The sequence below is a fragment of the Heteronotia binoei genome, chromosome 4, assembly GCF_032191835.1.
Source record: "Heteronotia binoei isolate CCM8104 ecotype False Entrance Well chromosome 4, APGP_CSIRO_Hbin_v1, whole genome shotgun sequence".
Classification (NCBI taxonomy): Eukaryota; Metazoa; Chordata; class Lepidosauria; order Squamata; family Gekkonidae; genus Heteronotia; species Heteronotia binoei.
In genome coordinates this window covers 78,261,975-78,283,778 of record NC_083226.1, presented here as the reverse complement: position 1 = coordinate 78,283,778, position 21,804 = coordinate 78,261,975, and the positions used below count along the sequence as shown (strand labels likewise).

General features: G+C 42.1%; 1 protein-coding gene across 3 annotated transcripts in view; it reads left to right on the top strand.

The window, feature by feature from the left end:
* The first annotated feature begins 5,772 nt into the window (after nt 1–5,772).
* FANCC (FA complementation group C) overlaps nt 5,773–21,804 on the top strand; it is a 141,195-nt gene continuing 125,163 nt past the window's right edge. Inside the window, exon 1 of one of the 3 annotated variants that reach the window (XM_060235454.1) lies at nt 5,773–5,910. The gene's annotated coding sequence lies outside the window, so the exon portion shown is untranslated. Of the gene's footprint in view, nt 6,324–6,689; nt 6,943–21,804 lie in introns of those variants that run through there. The other 2 variants (XM_060235455.1, XM_060235453.1) reach the window with 2 other exon arrangements.

Below are 21,804 nucleotides of genomic sequence, written 5' to 3'. Positions count from 1 at the left end.
GATCAATGAATGGCAGCAAATTAGCACATAAATGCAACAGGTAACAGGGATGTGAGAATGAAACCAGAGTCATTCCTGCAGAACCCCCAAGCCAAACGAAAGTCATCCCAGGGTATATGTGATAACAGACTCTCAGCATGTACACACTTCTTCACATACATTGAAACAGATTTCCTCAAATATTACATTTCATTGCTAAATGAGGATTAACACATTTCAGAAATGCTTCAATTTCCTGAATTTGAGTTTCCTGAATTTGAATTCATTCACAAGCACACTAAAAGCACATTGCAACTTTTCATCCTGTCTTCTTTTTTTAAAAATCCTTTTAACCTTTTGTATTAATATAACAAAGATTTCCATTCAAATTCTGTCTGAACAGACAAGCTTTGACAGTTGAAACCTCAGGTTCCCAAAACCAAGACAAATCAATCACTGGACATACCAAGGTAGGCTTGCTCACCTGTTATTTTTCAACATTGCATATGCTGTTAAATGCCAACAATTCCTGTCTGATTTAATAGTAGTAGAAGATATTGCATATCCTGCCCTATACTCTGCATCTCAGTCTCAGAGCTGCTCACAATCTCCTTTATCTTACTCCCCCCACAATAGAGAATAAAAGAAGCAATTGATCTGGCAATGGTTACTTTTATAGCTCTGAAAGTGGAAACAAATGCTAATTTCAGGGAGACATGAACTGCTGCTGGAACTGGGAATCACCAAAGTTCAAACAATGCCTGACATTAGTTTGCATTGAAAACACGCTGAAAGGAAAATTACTGAAGAGGCTGTGTGAGGGGGCCTGTAAAAAATGCAAGGAGGCACCTACCCCTCCGGCCCCTTGAGAGCTAGGGTGCTGGGTGACTGTAGCATGGGATACCATTGCTAAATCGTTATGCTCCAGGAAAGGGACCAGCTGTTGTACCCACTGAAGATGAAAAAAGGCAGATTTGGTAGTGGCTCCTACCTTGGCCTCCATTGCCAGAGAGGACTCCAGGAGCACTCTCAAGCTTCTGACCTCAGGGGCCGGTACTAGTGGCACCCCGTCAAGAGCCGTCAAAGGGATCTCCCTTCCTGGGCCACCCCAGCTCAGATAGAGAACCTCTGTCTTTGTCGGATTCAGCTTCAGCCGACTCAGCCTGAGCCAGGAAGCTACGGCTTGAAGGGCCATGTCTAGATTGTCTGGGGTACAGTCGGACTGGCCACCCATCAATAGATAGAGCTGGGTGTCATCTGCATATTGGTGGCATCCCAGCCCATACCTCCTGGCAATCTGGGCAAGGGGGTGCATATAGATGTTAAATAACATTGGGGACAAAACCGCACCCTGTGGCATACCACATATAAGTGGGTGCCTCCAGGATGATTCTTCCCCTATCATCACCATTTGTCCCCGGCCTTGGAGAAAAGAGGCCATCCATTGCACATCGGCAAGGCGGCTAGACAGTAACTGATGGTCAACTGTATCAAATGCGGCTGACAGATCTAATAGTAACAGCACTGCTGAGCTGTCCCGATCCACTTGTCACGAAAGATAATCTATGAGGGCAACCAGAACTGTCTCAGTCCCATGATCTGCCCAAAAGCTGTACTGGAATGGATCCAGTGCAGGTGTCATTCAGGAATCCCTGTAGCTGAGTTGCCACTGCCCGCTCTATGACCTTACCCAAAAAGGGTAGGTTTGACACCGGCCGATAGTTTGCCAATACAGCGGGTCTGCAGATGGTTTTTTAAAGAGGGGGCAGACCACAGCCTCTTTAAGAGGTGTGGGAAAGACACCTTGACAATAGCCTGCAGTGGTTCACATAGTGTTGCCTGGCTAGCTTTTATAAGCCAGGACAGGCATGGGTCCAACCCACAGGTGGTAGGGCGTACAGCCGAAAGGATCCTGTCAACCTCCTCCAGGCTGAGTGGAGTGAAGGAATCCAGAAACAGACCAGAAGACGTGCTTGGTGCCTCGAATTCTTTCACTGTATCAGTTGTGGCGGGGAGGTCATGTCGTAGCAATGAGACCTTATCTGTGAAAAAGCTTGCAAAAGTCTCACAACCAACTTCCAATTCTCTAACATTTGGTTTACCTTGCAGTAAAGTTGTCAGTGATCGAATTATACTAAATAATTGTGCTGGGCGTGAGGTCGCAAATGCAATCTGGGTCGCAAAGTAAGTTTTCTTTGTGGCTCGGACTGCCATCTCATAGGTTCACATAAACGACATATAAGATGTTCTTGTTGCTTCATCACGAGTACATTGCCACTGTCTTTCTAGCCATCTTAACCACCATTTCATCGATCGCAGCTCTGGGGTATAGCCTGCAGTGGTTCATGTAGTGTTGCCTGGCTAGCTTTTATAAGCAAGGACAGGCATGGGTCCAAGATCGTGAACAGGGATGAAGAGGATGTCAAGGAGCGATCTCATCAATGGCTGCAGAGAGCTAGTTATTCCAGATCTCTGCAAGCTCCTCCAATGAGTCACCAGAGGGCAAGGGATCCCACAAAGCCATTTGAAACCACATAGGGTCCATCTGGCTTTGTGGGCGAGTCAAAACTTGCTCACCGCTTTAATAAGTAGAGGTGAACTATTCACCTGGGTCTTCAGGGCATAGTGGTCAGAGCATGGCACTGCATCAGCAGAAATCTGATCCACTACAAGTCCCGCTACAAAGATCAAGTCTAATGTGTGTCCAGCCCAATGTGTGGGCGCTGTTACATATTGAGAAAGTCCTAGTGCTGCCATGGAAGCCACTGGGTCTGTCACCTGAGTGGAGGCCGCGTCCTTGGCTTGGACATTGAAGTCACCCAGGACTATAAGTCGAGGGTGCTCCGCTGCCTAGCCTGCTACAGCCTCCATCAGGGACGGTAAGGCACTGGCTGGTGTGTTAGGCGGATGGTACATCAGCCGGATTGCCAAAATTCTCCCCAGCAACCCACATCAAGCCGGCACACTCTATGCCAATGATCTTTGGAGGCGACAGCGCCTGAAAGGAGCAAGCCTCCCATATGAAAAAGGCTACCCCTCCCCCCGTCTGCTATTCTGTGCTTGGTAAAGGATGGAGAACCCAGGTGGAGCTACTTGGGAGAGAGCTACCATCTCCCCATCTCACACCCAGGTCTCCATCATGCAGGCCAGGTCCATGTCCTGCCTAATTAAGAACTTCTGCAGGACTGAGGTCTTATTATTTATGGATCTGGCATTGCACAGCACCAAGGATGGAGGCAAGTGCTTCCACTTGGCCCCCATACCTGCTATCCTTGGGATGGGACACAGGCTGGAAGGAGAGCAAGTCCTCCTATGTCTCAGTCTTCTTCCATTCCACCTATGTCTGCTCCCACCGCTAAACTTTCCCCTCCCCAGGGGCACTGTATATTTAATAGATGTTTAATTTTACAATGGACCTAGTTGTACACATTGCTGAATAGTTATAACTCAATACATCCTCATCAATCTTTACTATTTTACAGACAGCAGAGTAAGTGGTCTCACACTGGCTCAAGATACATCTGCTTTGAGGCTAGTCAAAACACAAAAAGTCTGGGAGAGGGCTGAAACATGAAAAAGTCAGTGTATTTTTGTGCAGATTTATAAAAGGCATCCTTCATATTCCACCCCCCCCCCCCCGAAAAAACTGGGAACAATGCTATGTGATGGCCAAACCAGGCAGGTCTGGGATAGGGTTGCCAAGTCAAATTCAATAAACATCTGGGGGCTTTGGAGGGTGGAGCCAGGACACTTTGGGGGTGCAGCCAGGAGACATTGGGGGTGGAACCAGAAGCAATGTTGTGACAAGCATAATTGAACTCCAAAGGGAGTTCTGGCCATTACATTTAAAGGGACAGCACACTTTTAAAATGCTTTACCTCCATTGTAAATAATGAATAGGGGCACCTTCTTTTTGGGCTCGTAGAATTGGACCCCGTGGTCCAATAGTTTTGGAACTTGGAGGGTGTTTTGAGGAAAGTCACCAGATGCCATGCTGCAAATTTGGTGCCTCTACCTCAAAAAACAGTCCCCCAGACCCCAGATACCCATGGATCAATTCTCTATTATATCCTATGGGAATCAATCTCCATAGGATATAATGGAGTGCCCAGCAAATATTTCCTTCACTCCCCGCACTTTCTGATGACCCTGAAGTGGGAGGGCCCCCTCCAAACCGGGGGATCCCCTGCCCCTACCTGGAGATTGGCAACCCTATCCTGGGACTGTCCACTTGGTAAACAGGGTCGGAGACCCTTAGAACTGAGCAGGCCCAGTGCGTGGGGTTCTGGCGCTCAAGGCAGAACCCCAATGCATGCTGCTCCCAAAAAGTTTTCATGTGTGTGCTTTGAGTGCGGGCAGTGTGATGACATCACAGTGACATTATCATGCTGGGCACTCGGCCCTTCACTTCCTCAGTGCCCTCGGAGGATGCTGGGGAATGGAAACACTACTCTTTCAGCTCTGAGGGATCAGGAGAGCTCCTCCGATCCCTCAGAGCTGAAAGAACACTCGGCCTTTCACTTCCCCAGCACGCTCGGAGGACGCTGGAGAAGGGAAACACCACTCTTTCTCAGCTCTGAGGGATCAGGGGAGCTCCTCCAATCCCTCAGAGCCAAGAAAAACTGAGCTGGAGGCTCAGGGACGGTGTGAGCGGGGAGGGGGCGCCTGTCCCCCTTGCTGGGAGTTCGTGCCTTAGGCAATTGCCGACTCCCACGTGCCGGCCCTGAAACAGAGGAATTTAGATGTTCCAGATCATAGTCCACCAGACTGCAATCTCAGTGATACCTGACAGGAAATCTAAGTGAACTCAGAAGAGTAAACAGGTTCATGATTGGGTTTATATAAAGGAAAAGAATAGGGTTGCCAACTCTGGGGTGGCTTCATTCCTAAGCTCAGAAGAAGAGTTGCCAATTTACCAGGTTTTCACTAATTTGGTCAGTTTTTACCTTCTGCAGGTGTTTGGGATGGAGGAGGCCAGTTTTTTCCTGTGAATTTCCTCCATTCATCCCCTGGCCCCTTTCCACACATTCATGAGCTGGTACATGCATGCAGACACAAAATTAGTCGATGGCAAGGGAAGTCCCCAGTACCCAGAGAGTTTTTGGGGATGGGCAGGGTGGGGTTTGGTGAGGGGTGGGACCTCAGCCCACCCTCCAAACAGCCTTTTTCCTCTAAGGGAAGTAAGGGAATTGATCTCTGTCAGGAGATCAATTATAATATTGGCAGATCTTTGAGCCCTACTTAAGAGATTGGCAAACCCAAAGGAACCCAAGGAAAGGCGGCGGTCACCACGGAGTGAGGGGATAGAGATCAGGGACTAGCGTAACAGAGTAGGTAAAGTTACGCCGACGGCGGGTGGGGGGTTATATGGGGTTCATTCCAGAGCTCCCCGCCCAGCGCCCAAAACAACAAGAAATGGTTTATACAGAAATAGCAGTTTTGTGTCTGGTATGCAGGGAGGGAGGACACAGGAGTCGTGAGAGTTGACGCTGACTCCAGCTGAACCCTTAGCCAAGACTCTGTAGTCTTGTTTCGAGACGGGAAGCCGTGTTTGTCGGCCTGTAGCAGTAGGAAAGAACAAGTCCAGTAGCAACACCTTCAAGACTTAACAAAATTGGTGGCTTGTTTCGAGGAGTGCAAAGGGTTAAAGCTGAGACAGGGAAATTTCACCTCCTTTATCTCAATTGGATGCTGAAGACCGGGGACCGGCACTTCGTCGGGTTTCCATTGGCCTCTTAAGCTGCCCCTTTCAACTCTGTTGGTTCGCAGCCGCCTCTTGGTCCCAGACTGTCCAGCCATGTTTTGAAAGGCCAGGCGGAAGGTAGCCGGGTGGGGGGTGGGGTTTCTTGCAGGAGTCGATTCGCTGCTTGAAAACTGGCAGGCAGCACAAAGCGAAGCTATGTAGCCTGCTCCAAGACATTTTTCTCGGAAGTAAGTCCGGCTTTGATCAGTGTAGTATTTGCTTTCTAATAAAAACACACAACAGTGAAGCTCGAGCCTGTACGTGCTAACTTAGCGGTAAAGCCCACTGAATGCAATGGATCTTTCTCCCAAGTAAGTACACATAGGATTCAAGCTGGCTCTTAATGTGTTACCTCGGAAGTCTGCGTTCCCCTCCATATTGCAACGGGATCTAATTCCTGAACGAGTTGGCACAAGATTGCGGCGTAATCTGTTGCGGATAAGAGGCAGAAGCCGGCAAGAAAAGCAACGGTGTGCATGCGGTTCGTCTTCCCATTGCATTCAAGGGCCGGAAGAAAAGGAGGCTGTCTTTCGGGTCTATAAAGTTAACCAACAACGCGGCCAAGCGGCTTGACGTTCGGCAGAACACTATCAAGTTCAGGGTAGGTTTGGGAAGACTTGGAACAACAGGAAAAGAACAATAGAGCAAATTTGGAGTCCAGTTGCACCTTTTAAGACCAACAAAGTTTTATTTAGAATGTAAACTTTCATGTGCTAAAAGCACACTTCTTCAGACAAAACCAAGTAATCGGGAAAAAACAAGTGTAACTGCTGCTCATTTACACAAGCATAAGGGGTTGTTTTGCCCTGTTTCCAAGATGCCATCATAGCATTCTCGCCGCGTAAGTGCAACTTCCCGCGCTTTCCCTATGAAAACTAATACCTTTTCATGTCTTTCTAACCCTCTAGGAGAACTTTTTAGGGGTTGCGCAGGCGCACTGAAATAGGTGGGGGCGGGCCATGGGCGTACCCGCCCCTTCTCAAACATTTCCGCGCCTGCTCTGCTGGCAACGGTAGAAGAGGCACAGTTTGCATTTAGCCCGCTCTATTTGGTTTATCTTATTTTGTATCCAGGGGAGGAAGCGCTAGTATGCTGAGTGTGCTTTACTCTCGTACAGAACTATTATTTGCTTATTAATGCGCTGTTTTTTAGTGCAGCGGAAATAATTCTCCTGCGTAAGGGGACGCACAAGGAAACCTACGGGATTCATTTATCTGTTGGTAAGAAGTGAGGATAGGGTAGAAGAGTAAAAGGATTGAGTGTCGCGTTGGAAGACCCGGGTTCGGGTTTCCCATTTAGTTAGCTAGGTGAGCTTTTGGCCAGGCCCTTCTTCAGTGTGGCCTACCTTGCAGGTTGTTTTGAGGCCAAAATGGAGGCGGACAGGATGAGATAAAACAATAATGTAGATAGATAGATGCAGGAAAGGTTGCTGGCATGGGTGGGTTTAACGTTTCAGCACTAGATAATGGTGCTGCTTCAGAAAAAGAGCAGTTAACATTCTCTTCCTTATGTAATGAGGGGGGTATATGCCAGCTTGTTCACATGTATGTATAACTTAGTATGAAATGTTTGTGTCCGCAACTATTCCAAACGTCGTTATTATATAGCATTGTTAGTATATATGGACCCAAATAGCTTGCATCTTAATCTCCATTTTATCCTCACAACAATCCTGTGAGGTAGGTTGGGCTGAGAGTGGGTGCTGGGTAACCAAAGGTTACCCAGCAAGCTTCCATGGCAGAGTGGAGATTCAGCCTTAGATCTCCCAGTCTAACCACTGCACCACATTGCTGGTAAATAATAAGTGAAGTAATTAAATTTGATGGAATGTGTGAATGTAGACTTGAATATTTCAAAACATTTGTGCATGAGAGACAGATTAGTGTTCTGTCCCCCTATTTCAGGATCCCCAACAGTGATTGACTCAGTCCTCCCAAGGATGAAGGGAAGGTTATAATTTCATAAGTGCAGTTTTGTACTGTAGTGTGAGAGAAAGCAAAACATTACTCTCAATTTGAGTGTATTAGTACTATTTTGACTTGGTACCTGGGTTGTTAATTGTAGTCTGACATCAAGATATTTAAAAGGCGAAGCTTTTCCTGGCAAGAAGTTAAATAGGTACTGGAAAAATGTTAGCCTTTTCTGAGGGTCAGGCACAAGAGCAGAGCTATAAAAAGGCTAGACATAGCCATAGTTATGTTTGAGTTAAGAGTTCATTATGTTTAATTTGTAAGGTGGTGTTGTTAGACCACCCTTCCCCGAATTTACTTGCAAATGAAGCAAGTTCACAGGTTTAATTCAGTCTTAATTTTATATCTATTGATTTTTCAGTGAGCATTCTTTATTTTTATGCTTAATGAATTCAGAATAGTTTTAAATGCCACAAAATTAATATTTTTCTCATTAGAGCATTTACTGCAAATTGAAATTTCATTCCATACTCCTGATGGTGACTGCTCAGCTCCATAGTTGTTCTACAGAAACTTGAGTTTTGCTGTCAATTGCCCCTAGTTTATATATTTTTCCATTAAAAAAAATCTAATGTTCTGGCTGATGATTGATCTGCCACTGCCATCTTTTGGATGGAAACAGATTTGCTAAATAAATATTTGTAGTTTTGCCCTCTTGTGGACTGGCTCTTTTTTTTCTTTTTTTAAAGAAAATTGAACTGGGATATGAGCATTTATGCTACTTTTAGGTAAAGTTGTTGTATTCCTGTTATGAGTTATTTTTCCTATTTATGTCTGCGTAACAAAAAACTACTTCTAGGACATGGATTGGATTTATTATATATAGGTATTCAGTAATAATTCTTTTGGTTGCATGGCCAGGCTCTCTCAATTGCACAGCAGAGCTTCTGAGCTAAGCCTCTCTTCCTTCTATTGGTTGAGGCTCTTCCCACCCCCAGTCCCCTGGGGAAGGAAGGAAAGAGCCAGCGCTTCCTTTGCCCAGTTCCCTGGATCCCATGGGAGAAATACAAAGAAAGCATCTTTAAGACCAATAAGTGCTAATGTTTTAAGCATGTTTTAAGTTTTTAAAAATATATATATGCTACCTAATCTTAAATAGGTACGCAAATGGCTCAGCCCAATATGGCCCGGCCCCACAAGGTCTAATTTATGTCAGATCCGGCCCTCATAAGAAAATGAGTTTGACACCTCTGCTTTAATGCATTCTTTCTAGGTCCGCAAGAATTCCTTGAAATCACATCAGTTGTCCCTCAGTCATGGTAAATAGCTGAAAGACAGCTTTTCTGGCAATTTTTAACCTCCCCTCTCGCCATATAGAATGAAAAAGATTTGGACACTTTCTGTGGTACACATATAGTTAGCGTAGATTCAGCACTTAAACTGAATGGACAGACCAGTCCTATAACCAGTCTTGCCAGTCTTTTTATAAGTGTTGCTAATATTTTATTGTTATGATGATGTCTTTCTATACACACATCTGTATAAAAATCAAAGCGTGGGATTTGTATGGAGGGTGCAAGATTGACATCCCTGCTTGGTCATAAAGCTCACCAGACATTTTTTCTGCTGTCATTGTGCCTCAGCTTAACCTCAGTCAGGAGGAGGAGGGAGACACTCAGTTAGTGCTGCCTTGAGCTCACTGGGGGAAGAATAGGATTAAGATGTGATAGATCTAGAAATCACAAGAAAAGAAAAGAACCTCACAAAGATCGCTGTACAGATTGGTTGTCATGGTTCATGCTTTTTCAGGGCAGAACTACACATTATGTCTTACATGACTTTGCCCCAGGGACTTGCCGCCATTCTCTAGCTGTTAATCCCCAGTGGCACATAAAAGTGCTACAAGGGACCTGATTTTTATCAGAACTGTGGGGTGAGTGCCTCCACTGCGGGCCAAATAGTGTTTGTGTGTGTGGGTTATTTACTCTGTTGGGCAACTACATGTGCACTGAGTACTTGCATGTTCAGCCCCTCCCCCGGGCAAGTAATGACTCTGCTGAGCTTTTTTGGCTTGGGAAAATGAGGTGTGGCACTTTTACATGGAGTTGCCGGTGTAGTACAGCTACCAGTTCCTAAGAACGCTTATAAAAAGTAACCTGTAATTTGACCCTTCTTGAAAAGAGGAAAAGTGGGTGGTCAATATGTGAAAAATCAGGGAGAACTATGCCTTGTTTCTTAAGCATTTTCCATTAAGTACACTGTTAGGCAGAAGGATGTTGGAGGCTTTAAATAAGCAATATTGGGATTCATTTCTTGTTTCTATTTGTGACAGATTCAGGTGGGCAGATCCAATAATTTACAGCACAAAATTCTTCTGTCAGCTGCAGCACCCAGTGGAAAGACTCTTTTCCCATTATGTCAGATTCAGGCCCTTATCTCTAAGAATGCTTGATTGCCAGTCTATTCAAATTGAAATTTGATTGTAAACAGCAACATTAAACTGAACTTTGATTGCAAACAGCATTGACTTAGAAATATTTTACATTCTTTTTGACCACTTAAGATTAGAAATACTTTTTGTGTTCTTGCGCTGCTTTCCATGTCTCATCTGTCATGCAAGTTAAAGATCAGTAACATAGGCAAGGTGTTATACTGCTGGAGTAGGATGGGGGAAAACTGGCAGGGATGTCAAACATATGCCCTGCAGGGCATACCCAGGCCCTGATCTGGTCCACCAAGCAACTGGCCCTGTGTTGATTCCTACTTTCTGTTTCTTGCATCACAGCTCCTTTTGCCTAGTCTCTCCTATTTCCTGCTTTGCAGAGGAGAGATAAAAAACCTTTCCTTGATTGGTGGAGGGAGGAGGAGGGAAAAAGCCAGAGAAAGCTTTCCCTTAATTCACTGAGAGCTTCTCCCTCTCCTCTGGGGAGGGAAAGAGCCAGAGAAAGAAAGAGAAAAAAATGGTGTCTTGTGGCTGCAGACCTACAATGTTTTGTTTCAGGTATAAGTTTCTGTGTGCAAGCACAGGGGGGAGGGAGGAAGTGGGGAGGGAAGCAGCCAGAGAGAGAGAAATGGAGTCCTCATTTAAGACCAACAACATTTTATGCTTGGCATAAGATTTGTGTGCAAGCACACTTTTTTTTCAAAGAGTAAGAGAAAGGGGGAAGTAAAAGAGTCAAAGAGAGCCAGCCAGAGAGAGACACCCCACTTTTTCCATTTCTTACAGATGTGGGGCAGGAAGAAACCTAAAAACGCAGCTTGTATTCTTTATTAGTGGAAGGAAACAAGAGTCCAGCCGCACCTTAACGACTAACAAAATTTGTGGCAGGGCATGAGCTTTCATGAGTCACTGCTCACTTCTTCAGATACAGCTAGATTAGAGCGTGTGTCCATTTGTCCTTATAGCTTGAAGTAATTTCACATGCCAAATGACAATAGCAGATATTGGTAATGAGAGAAGAAATCAAGGTTTCAGGTCAGTCCAGGATGCATTGCCTTGAGCTTCATTATCAGTTGCACTTCAGCAGTCCCTCTAATCTCCCTTTGAAATTCCTTTGTAAGAGAACTGCTGCTGTTACAGCAGTTGAATGTCCTGGAAGGTTAAAATGCTCCCCCACTGTTTTTTTGAATGTTGTGGTTTCTAATAGTAGTAGAAAATAGCAAGAGCCTAGTAGCACCTTAGAGACTAACAAAATTTGTGGTAGGTTTATGTTCTTTTGTGAGTCACTCTTCACTTCTTCATACTTATTTCCATTCATTATTTGCATCCTCCTGGACTGAATCCTGCTATACAAAATAGAGACCTCGGTGTCCTGTCTCATTACCAGTGCTGAATATCTCCATGCCTACTACCCCTCTGCATATCCAATCAAGCCTGCTATTGCCATTTGAAATCTGAAATAATATTTATACGTTTATATCCCTGGTACCTCATGTTTCATTTTATGGCCCGGGCACACATGGCCCGGCCCAACAAAGTGACATTTATGTCAGATCCAGCTCTCATAACAAATGAGTTCGGCATCCCTCTCTGTGCTAGCCTTGCCCATTTTGCTTGTCTCACTCAGTGTTGTGGTCCAAATACTTTTCACATGCACAAGAACACATTGCTTAGCCATGCCTATCTCTCTTCTTCCATTCTTCCACCTTATGCATTAGATGGAAGAACAGTAATATAACAAAAAGGCGCTCTCCTTGTTTGTCTCAGTGATGCTGGGCTGGGGTAGGGGACTTTTGTGGTTTGTTTTTCTATTTTTCAATCCTGCCAGACACCAAAGCTAAACATTTTCACATTCATTTGTAAACAGGATTAATGCATTCTCTCATAACTGCCTGGGAATTGTAGTTTGACCTAGAAAGTTCTGGTTGTGTGTCAGCCTGATCAGTGCCACCAGCTGCTTAGGTGCTCAGATGGAGTTGATTTTAAATGATGTATTCCTAACTCATGATAATTCTGGGACATACATAATACAAGGAAGCCTCTTAATTGTGACCATATGGGAAGAGCAGCTACCAGGCCGACCACCATATGGAATACCACCACCGCTCAGACATAAAACTGTTTGAATTTGCTGCTCATTTGAACTCTTAAGCAGATAATTGAGGGGATCATGTGAAGCATTCAAGTCAACAGCAAATGCACCTTGAGGACAATCCAGGCATTAAAATTGTTTTGCACATGCTGATTCACCCTCTGTTCTTAGTGCTGTATTTACTCAGTTGGTCATAATATTAGGCTGTTAGATCCTAGTAATGTTTTTGGTGGTTAGTTATTGTTGCTTTCATTATTATATTGATTTAAGAGACATATCAACAAATTTATTTTATTTTATTGATTTTTATTCCACCCTACCCTGCAAATGGGCTCAGGGCGGAATACAAAAAAAAAATCAATAAAAATAATAGTAAAACAATGAAAACCACTCAATTTCAGAATGAAAGACAGAATTAATAGAATTACAGGCAATTTAAAGCTTATTTACAGTATTTACTTTTTAATACCTTTATGGAATGACATTTAGTGACTAGGACTTGATGGTTATACTTACTCTATACTTATCAAATATGGAGCCATCTGTAGAGAACACACAGAAATTGAAGATTATGTTTTACTATTCATATGTATTTATAAAATATATTTTATGTGTAAATAGGTATTTCTGCATGTGTGTTATATGTAAAACACCTACAGTGCAATCCTAACAGCACTTTCCTGAGAGTGAGCCCCATTGAATACAGCTTAATAGAATTTTGAGTAGACCTGCTTAGCATTGCTTTTTGTGTCCCTAGTGTAGGAGAAAAGTGGGACGTAAATATTTATGTATTTGATATCATGAGGCAATTGCTACCCTAACTGTACCTAGCTCTTCATTTGGTGCCATGGGGGAAGTGCTTTTCAACAGAAGTGAAGGCAGCTGGAGAATTGGCGTGGACTCCCTAGAGCGGTGGTCCCCAACCTTTTTGGCACCAGGGACCGATTTTGTGGAAGACAGTTTTTCCACAAACCCGTGGGGGGAGATGGTTTCGGGATGATACAATTGTGCACTTTTATTACATTGTAATATATAATGAAATGATTATACAACTCATGGCCCGGTTGCGAACAGGCCATAGACCAGTACTGGTCTGTGGCCCAGGGGTTGGGGACCTCTGCCCTAGAGCAGGAGTGTCAAACTCATGAGGGCCAGCTCTGACATAAATGAGACCTCATTGGGTTGGACCATGTGCATCATAAAATGTAATACCAGGTAGCGGAGATGTAAACTTTATGAAGGGCATAGACAAACACACTAATTTTTTTTAAAACTTAAAACATGCATAAAACATGAGCACTCTTGCAATATTTTGTTTTGCAAACCTACTTCTGATTTATTGCCATTTATGACAGAACCCTTCTGGTCAGTGCTCCCCTTAGGACTCAGGGGAAAACATGAAATGGCTGGACATTGTAAGCTTTTGTACATAAGATGCTTTGTGTACTGATCAAGAACATGTGCAGGAACCATGACACAGACTGAGGGCTATGTGTTTATCTACAAAGCTATAGTCCTCAGAAAAATAACTGCAGCTCCTATGAGGCAGTGCAGGAACAGAGCGACAGCAGTGTATAGTAGTCAGTATCAGCATAATATCTGGGAAATCTAAATTCAAAATTCCCAGTCTCCATCTCACTGGCTTCTTGTTATTCCTCATCTTTTTTTATATATATATACATTTTTATTGTTTAATAATTAGAATGTACAATTTCCATTGTCTCATTGTTCCATTATAAATTTTCCTCCCCCATCCCTCCCCTCTCGATCTAGATTTCTTTCAGCCGGTGGCATAGGGCTTGAAGCTTCCATTGAACGTCTTCCTTCTGTTCCTCTTTTATCCAGCTCAGGTATCCAGCTTAATCCACGATATTCTATCTTCCCATGGCAGATCCTGGTTTGTAATATCCATTATATCTGACTGAACAAATTCAAACAATTAATTATGCCAGGCTTTTTCTGTCCATTTATTTTTATCTTTCCACCCTACTGCTATTACTGCTTTACCAGCTAATATCATCGCTTTTAATAGATCTTGGTTCTTTTTCCCTATTATCTCATTACCTAGAACGCTCATTGACATCAATTCAAAATCTATATTCAGCTTTACTTGAAAGAGCTTGTTTATTATTCTTACTATATTTTCCCATACTATTTTGACCTCATGACATTCCCACCACTTGTGAGTGTACCATCCTTTCATTTTTTTTGCAGTGCCAGCAGCATGTTGGCTAATGTGGCTGGGGTTCTGTACCATTTGATATAAAATTTTAGCTCCATTTCCCTAAATTTATATATTTTTATTCTCTTAATTCCTTCCATTAATTTTTTTGCTTTTTGTTCTGTTATTTGAGTTCCTGTACTCCATTTTCTTTGGAGGTGGTCTATTATTCCTTTTTCATCTGAGGTCATTTTCTTATAGATTACACCTACCAATCCTCTTTTGGTTTTTTCCATTAATTTATAAATCTCTTCTATCGGTTCTTCTATATTTATATCACTATTTTCAATTATCTTTTTAAATTTTTGTGTATAAGTCTGCAGCTTTTAACCAGTATTTTGTACCTACTGCCTCCTCTAAAGCTTGAAATGGTTTTAAACTATTTGCAGATAAGTCCTGTACTCTACTGTATCCTTTTTGTTTAAGTAGTTCCCCCCATCTATAGTCTATGCCTTCCTCTTCCAAAGTTTCCAAAGGCGACCATCTAGATATTCGTTTTAACCATTTTGGCTGCCACTTTCTCCAGATCATTAATGTACTTTTCCTTGGTCCTGTATCCAATTTAAGATCTTTAGTCCATTTATTTATAAAAATACCAAATTTCCCTACCCCTTTGTTAGCTTCATTTTCAAACCTAACCCATTTCTGATTCCCATCTCTTTCTAGTAATGCTTTAGGTTGAAAAGCTTCATAATAGTTTATTATGTCCGGTACTCCCCAACCTAGCTCAGAGTTATGATTATATACTAACTTTTTTGCATTTCTAAATTTCTTAGTACAAAAAACCCATTCTCGTATTTTTGTGTTCCAATTATTCATTTTTTGTTTACCCATTTCTAATGGTATTGTTTGGAATAGATATAATAATTTTGGTATCCAAAACATTATAACACTTTCCTTTAGCAGTTATACTCATGGTTTTCCTCCTCCATCCCTTCATATCTCTTGTTATATTTTCCCATACCTTTTTATAGTTTTTTTCCACTATCTTATTAATATTTTTATGAATTTCTATTCCCAAATATGTAAATTTCCTGACATGCATTCCTATTTTGGTTAACCTATTAATTTCCTTCCTTTCCTTCAGATTCACATTATAATACATTATTTCTGATTTTCCCATATTAATTCTTAATCTTGATATTGCTTCAAAGTCGTCTAATATGATTTTCGTTTCCTTAATTCCCTCTTTGGGATTTGATATAATCATAATTATATCATCTGCAAATAAATTAACTTTCATTTCCTCCTTGCCCGTCCTGCATCCTTCTATTCTGCCTGAATTCCTAATTCTTTCAGCCAGTTGTTCCATCGCCATTATAAAGAAGGCTGGTGAGAGTGGACAACCTTGCCTTACTCCCCTTAAAATTGGAAATTGTCCCGTATGTTCGTTATTCACTCTTATCACTGCTGTGCCTTCTCTGTAGATTTACTGAATTGTATTTATAAATGGCTGGCCGATTCCATTTTTCAACATTATGGACCACAAAATTCATGAGACAATGTGTCAAATGCTTTATATACATCTAATTTAAGTAGTCCTAATTTCTTAGCGTGACTATGACATATTACATTTAATATATTTCTTATAGGGTGTGCTATACTTCTACCTTTCACAAACCCATACTGATCTAATTTTATTATGTGAGATATTACATTTCGCAGTCTATTCACCATTATTTTGGCAAAAAAATTATAATCTTGATTTAATAAACTTATTGGACTGTATGACCCCACTTCTTGAGGATCTTTTTGAGGTTTCAGTATTAAAGTTATTTCCGCTTTCCTCCAAGTATTGGAGCCTTTCCTCCCTTTAGGATAATGTTAAACACTGTTTGCAGTTCCGGGATCAATACTCCTTTCATTTCCTTGTAGAATTCTGCTGTAAAGCCATCTAATCCCGGAGATTTGCCAGTTTTTAAACCCTTTATTACTTCAACTATTTCTTGGGTTGTGATTTCTTTCTCTACATTTTCTTTATCTTGATCTTTTAAATTTATTCCTATTTGCTCCCTGAATTCAACTATGTCTTTTTTTGCATATGAAGTTTTATAAAAATCCAGGAAGGTTTCTCTAATCTCATTTGGGTCCTGCGTTGTGTTTACATGTGTTCTTATACTTTTCACCTTTTGTTTATGCCTTCTACCCTTCAAATAGTTTGCCAATCTCCTATTTGAGTTTATTGTGATCCTCTGAAATTCATTCCTTACCATAGTTTGTTTTTTCCAGAGTGCCAGAGTCAAGAGAATCTAATTGTCTCTTAAGTTCTTTAATTAATTTTTACCTATTTGGGCAAAATTTTTTTGCTTGGTATCTCTGTAACGTTTCCAATTCTTGTATTTTTCCTGTCTTATTAGAAAACCATTCTTTTTTATTCCTTTTCCGTCATTATGCATTGCCCCCTAATTACTGCTTTAACTGCATCCCAAAGAATATCTGTGGCCACTGTCCCTCTATTTTCCTTAAAATATAATTTTAACTGATTTTCCATAATTTTTTTATCTTTTTCTTTAGACATAATCATATTATTATATCTCCATATTCTTTTAACCTGTTCACCTTTTATTTCTATTTCTATACTCAATGGGGCATGATCAGAGATCCATATTGAATGAGTTGTTATTCTTGTCAATTCCCAATTATTTGATCTTTGAAATATTATGTGATCTAAACATGAAGCTGTTTTGTGCCTACTGGAAAAGTGAGTTGGTTGGGAGTTCAGACCTAAAGCCTCGTATGCTTCTATCAGATTCCACTTTTTCCACCTAATTATTTTGTCTTTAGTGACATCATCTCCTCAGATGCCAAGATCGACAAGGAGATTGACAACAGGCTGGCAAAGGCAAACCGTGCATTTGGCCGACTGCACAAAAGAGTGTGGAGCAACAAGCATCTGAAAAAAGGCACAAAGATCAATGTTTACAAAGCGGTTGTGATGACAACCCTCATCTATGGCTCCGAATCGTGGGTTTTATACCGTCATCACCTGCGACTCCTTGAGCGCTTTCATCAGCGCTGCCTTCGCACCATCCTCAACATCCACTGGAGTGACTTTGTGACCAACACTGAAGTCCTCAAGCGGGCAGAGGTTACCAGCATCGAGGCACTGCTGTTGAAGACGCAGCTGCGCTGGGCAGGGCATATTTCTAGGATGGAAAACCACCGCCTTCCCAAGATTGCCCTGTATGGCGAACTCTCCACCGGCCATCGAAATAGAGGGGCACCAAAGAAGAGGTACAAGGACTCCTTGAAGAAATCCCTTAGCACCTGTCACATCAACCATCACCAGTGGTCTGACCTAGCCTCAGATCGCAAAGCATGGAGGCACACCATCCACCAGGCTGTCTCTTCCTTTGAGAACACACGCATAGCTGGTCTTGAGGACAAACGGAGACTGAGGAAGAATCGCACTGCTACAGGACCAACCCTAAATCAGACTTTTCCCTGCAGCCGCTGTGGCCGGACCTGCCTGTCCCACATTGGTCTTGTCAGCCACCAGCGAGCCTGCAGCAAACGTGGACTATTGCACCCTTCTTAAATCTTCGTTCGCAAAGCCAAGCCGAGAGAGAGAGAGAGATTTTGTCTTTAGTGACATCAATGTTAAAATCTCCTGCTATTATCACTTCTCCTTTAGAAAACCTCTGTAACTTTTGTAATACCTTTACTAAAAAATTTTTCCATCCTTTGTTTGGGGCATAAATATTTATCAATGTTATCAATCTATTTTGAAAGGAGCATTTAGCCATAAGATATCTTCCTTCCCCATCACTTAATACCTCTATCAATTTAATGTCATTCCTTTTATGTGCCAGAATTGCCACTCCCCTTGCTTTAGCAGTACTTCTTGCTTCAGCTAACACCTCCCACCGTGGGTCATTAAATAATGGTTTAGTATCCTTTTTGGTTTTGTGTGTTCCTGTAGACACATAATAAATATATTTTGTTGCTTTATAAATCTAGCAAGTCTATACCTTTTGAGATTAGAATTTAGACAATTGACATTCAGCGAAAGCATCTTCAACATTCTAACCATATTCTATTGCACTAAAATTCCCCCGTCCCTCTGGCAGAACATTTACTTTTGTTATCCTTCCCTTCCTGCATCCCAACATCCCTTCCCCTCCTCCTCCTCCACCCCCTCCCTCCTGCCCCTGACATAGAGCTTGTGGCTGGGGGTGATTCCTCATCCCCTTTCTATGACTTTGGGTATGCACATCCTCCCCCTCTTCCAACCTTAATTATATCCTTAACGTATGACCTCTTATCTTATTTTATGGATACTTCCTTTTTCTTATGAGAGCGTCCTTTGCCGTTGGTCCTGGTGTGTAGTAGATTCTTCTTCTTATTCTTCCAATATTGACGTCTCCTCCATCTGTTGGGAGTCAATGTCTCCTGGGTCGATTCCTAATTTCTCTAGTAGTTTCACTGCTTCAGCTGGGTTTCTTGCCATTAGTCTTTTCCTCTCTCTGAAAATTACTGTAGAAGCTGTGTAAGCCCATGTGATCTGTATTTTGTTCTGGAAAAGCCTCTCAGCATATGGTTTCATTAAGCTCCTTTGTTGCAATGTTTCCTGACAAAAGTCTTGCCTTACGAAAACCTTTTCCCCTTTATGTTCCAGTTGTTTGTTCTTCAGAGCTAGGAATACTTGTTGTAATTTCTCCCTCACAAATTTAACTATCACAGGACGTGGTTCCCCTCCTCTCGTTTTACTCCGCAGTTTATGTACTCGCTCTGTGAACATATGAAGTTGCCTTATACTGAATCAGACCTTTGATCCATCAAAGTCAGTATTGTCTTCTCAGACTGGCAGCGGCTCTCCAGGGGTCTCAAGCTGAGGTTTTTCACATCTATTTGCCTGGACCCTTTTTTGGAGATGCCGGGGATTGAACCTGGGACCTTCTGCTTCCCAAGCAGATGCTCTACCACTGAGCCACCGTCCCTCCTCTATCTGCTCTTCATTTAATTTTATTCCCTGCTCTGAAATCCATTCCATCATGCTCTTCTTTAGCTGTTTTGCATCTACTTCTTCTGAGATTCCATGTACAATTAAATTAGCCCTTCTGTTCCTGTCCGAAAGCTCAGTGATTTGTTTCTTCAGCTGACTAATTTGCATCTTATTTTCTTTTGTGGCGTTATCAGCTTTCAGTGCCAGTTCTTTAACCCCTTTCAACTCCATATTTAATTGGCAAACCTCCTTTTTTATTTCTGCAATTTCAGCTCTAATCTCATTGGATTCTCACACTAAGTTTTGAAATGGTGTCATTTGCTCCGATAGCCCTTTCACTGTAGTTGCCATTTTAAGCAATCAATCATGGCTAATGTCGACTTCTTATCTTGAAAGCTCAATAAAATTTTCTTACCATACACCGCAACTAAATTTTCAAATCAGACTGTTCTCTATTTCCTTAGACACTCTCCTATCTATTTCTCACACTGTAGTAGAGATGTTTACATTCCTTTTAGGTCGTAATTCTTTTTCCTTCTCGGAGGAGGAAGGCACCAGCTTCTTCCTCCTTAGAGCATGCGCACACCTCTCCTGCTATTCCTCATCTAAACAGTTCACATAGCTTTCCTATTGAGAAAGAGTGAAAAGGAGGAGGGAAGCCAGTTACACCCAGGAAAGCCCTGGCAAAACCAGCTTAACAGGAGAGAGAGGGGCAAGGCAAAAAGCTCTTACTTACTTTGAATAAAACTACTGAGAGAGACTGGCACAGCTCTAGCTTTGATTGAGAGAGCTCTAGCTGTGCCAGGCTCAATCACACAGGAAAGCAGAGCTACAGAACCAAGCTCCTCCATTGGCTGAGGCTCCTCCTCACTCCCCCTCCCAGGGGGAAGAGGGAAGGTGTGAGGACAGGCTGCTTTGGTCAGCTGCCTCAATCCCATGGAGAAAAAAAATGGCGACTACAGAAGCAGGACAAGAGGGAGAGGGAAGCAGGCCATAGCAGGCTGCATAGAAGCCCTCTGGGGGCCGGATCAGGCCCATGGGACAGGCTTTTGACACCCCTGCCCTAGAGTCACTTTCTGTTTCCTTGATGACCTCTTAAATATTAGTTGCTGATCGAGTAAGACTCATGTGTATACATGGTCAGTGGGAAATCTGTTGTTCCTTTGCTGAATCTTTGTTCGTATTGCCCCTATGCAGCATCCCTACTGCCACGTTTATGCCACATTTTCATTGGAAACGTGGCATAAAAACCCAAACAAATGTCTCAGTACAGTTTCCAGATGAGCGACACAGATACGATCAAGTTACTATTGCTTCTTCGGCTTTAAAATTGAAGTATTTTATTCACCTTATAGAGATGTTATGAAATGCAAAATCTTGTTGCACATACGTTAGGTCTCTATACCTGATCATTGTAATTAATACCATTGGATTTTTGGGAGGATGGAACTTTTAAAAATTGTTTCCTACATCAGTGTTCTTGCCCTTGCCCTTTTTCTTTTTAGTTTTTGTTAGAAACAAGAGAATCACAGTCAGTCTTAATATTGTGCTATTTTGGAGGCATATAAAATCCTTTTCTGGTGCTCCTGATGGACATACTAGGAGAGCATACTACACACTGTCATCATTTTTTTGTCTGTAAGGGGCATGTTTTACAGATCCATTATGAATGGCCTAACATAGATTTGGAGGAATGTTTTTGTGCTTAGATTGCAAAATTTACCTATCATCCTGTTCAGACAAACTGGTGATTGTGCACAGTATGCTGTTCTAGCATGTGCAAAAGGAGTGTCAGAGACATAACACCTAACAAGGACTATAGATAGCCTTCTTTGCTGTTCAGGCTTTGGGATTTTTATTTTCTGGATATTCTCTAGCAGTTTTCAGACCTTAAACATAGACTTTACATAGTATTGAGTTCTATGCAGAGTTACTCCAGTTTAAGCCCACTGAAACCAGTTATCTTAGATAGGTTATTTTATCTTCCTAGGATTGCACTGAACAGTTAGCTTTTAGTGTTTGGTATTGGTAGTGTTGGTCTTGATGTCTACTGAGGTGACTTAGCTGCCTCTGGTACTAATAAGGAAGACAAATGTACTATATATAATTCATTGTTGACATTTTCTCTGTTGAACTCTGTTTTCCGTCTTATTGTGACTTCTCTGTATTTAAAATGTATTGTTTTAATTAAAACCGAATACATTTTAAAATAATAAGAATTGCTTCATTCTCTTAAAAACTAGCTAGTAGATTTATATACAGGTCAGTGAGGATCAGACTTTCAACAGGAGATTAAATTTGATTCAGTTTTTAATATAAATAAGAGAGGTTTTAGGAGGGGGAGAAGCCTGTCAATCTAGATATGCTGGTCAGATTAGATGATGTGGGAGTGAGAGATTAAGTTTCTGGGGCTTTTAGAGAGAACCCCCAGTTGGTAATAGAATGACAAGAAGTTCAAAGCTTCTCAGATGTTT